The following is a 2,044-nucleotide window of genomic DNA, read 5'->3' on the forward strand; positions in this document are numbered from 1 at the left end:
ATAATTATTATTATGGGGGAACAAGAACTTATTGCCATCAAGCTTGCATTGGAAGAGAAGTGGCATTGGCTGGAGGGGGCCACCATCCATTCCTGGTGCTAACATGAGGCCTGCCAATTAAACCAAGCATGATTCTTCACTCTTCACCATCTTCTTCACCTCCTTCAATTTCTCCATATCATCCAAGGGCCAAGAATATCAAAGCGCATAGCTTATCACACGTCCACTCTCCTGACAAGCCCCAGGAGGAAACAGAATCCATTCTGCAACCTATTATCAACCTCAGTCTCAGCTGATAAGACCTTCATCCCTAGCTCTTAATGGCTTACACTAATGTGGCCAGTTCTTCTGTGGGCTCTGGCCACCCAGGGACCAATAGGCCCATCTCATTTCTTCAGGACCTGTTCTATTGACCACAAATAGACAAAGATTTGTCCAGGGATGTCAGGAATGTGCCATGTGCCAAAACCTACCATCTGAAAAAACTGGCACCTACCATCTGAAAAAACTTCTACTTCTACCCCTCCCTACCAACTGGGAGTGGACTTCATCACTGATCTCTCCTCTTCCGATGAATATACTTGTATCCTAGTCACTGTCAGTTGGTTCTCTGAGGCCTGTAAATTGGTCCCTCTCAAGGGCTTACCTACTGCAATGGAGATGGCTGAACTTCTGTTCAGTCACATTTCTGCAACTGTGGGATTTCAGAGGATATTGTATAAGATCGAGGCCTTCAGTTTGTAAATCACATATGAAGGGCCCTCTTCAAACTCCTGGGTATGACCATCAGCCATAGGCAGAAATCCCGGGGGTGTCGGGGGGGACAGGACCCCCCCATCTGAGGGTTGTCCCCCCAAAAATATGATTAAAAACTATGCTGTACATTGTAAATAACAATGTTTTATACTTTTAATAATTGTGTAAGTAGTAAAACAACACAAACGGGGCAAAAATGCGTTTTAAGTAGGGCTGTCAACGTTAACGCGTTAACACATGCGATTAATTTTATAATCCTTAACGCATTAAAATAATTTAACGCAATTAACGCAAAATTACTGAAGCACAATTTCTATTCTAATCCTTTAACCAAATTTTGCTTCTCTGCTTGCGATCAGATCATTTTAAGCTGCTAATCTCCGGGAAAGTTTTCAGTCCAATGATCCAGTAAGCGAATGCATTCATACAATCCGTCCAAAACAGCGCTAATATAAAGGAAACCAGGCTGATTACATCAGAGATTGCAGAGAGAACAGAGACTCGCGTTGCGTTTTCAGTGAATTATTCATTCCAGTGTGTTTCGCTTTAAAACACGAGCTCGGTCATATTCTGTGATCGTCTCTGAAGAGCGCGAGCCCTCACACGTCGCACTGTGAAGTACAGACTGAACGGATTGTCAACACATCCCACCGCTGTATGGCCAGATGAGACACAAATTACGTTTTCTCGACTGGATAACCAGTCTCGCTAGTAAAGTTCTGATGGATGAAGACTGCAATTAAGGTTAAGGCGATTGCGGTGGCGTACAAGAGTCGTACAGTAAGCACGCGTGAGTCCGTTATAATAATGCGTGTATGAGTGCTCTGGACGCACTGATCGCACATTGTATTTATGCACAGGCACAGACATTTCCGTACATTCACGTTGTTTCCACACACATTCACAATAATGTTTTGATTTGTCATGTGTATGTTGCTGTATTTAGTTATTCTGAATGGATCCGTGTACTGTAGTAGATAAATGCAGTCAGCAGGTGGTTGGTTTAGTTTTTTTTTTGGCATCACCATGTGGTCTTGTTCAGTACAAGACCAGACTTGACTTCTCTAAAATGTAAAAAAGCTCTTTGCTGTTGCACTGTACACATACTATAAAATTCAGATTTATTTTCTTTCATATGTGCTTATATTGGCTCATATCATTTGGTTCGTTGGTGTCCTTTTGGAGTTTCTAAGTGTCCTTTTTTGGAAAGACATCTAAATTTATCTTGAAAAAAGCTCGCAGAAAATACACATTTTTGAGAATCACCCTTCAATCTTTTGGTTTACTT

Source organism: Sinocyclocheilus anshuiensis, unplaced genomic scaffold, assembly GCF_001515605.1.
Source record: "Sinocyclocheilus anshuiensis isolate Anshui unplaced genomic scaffold, SAMN03320099.WGS_v1.1 scaffold310, whole genome shotgun sequence".
Lineage (NCBI taxonomy): Eukaryota > Metazoa > Chordata > Actinopteri > Cypriniformes > Cyprinidae > Sinocyclocheilus > Sinocyclocheilus anshuiensis.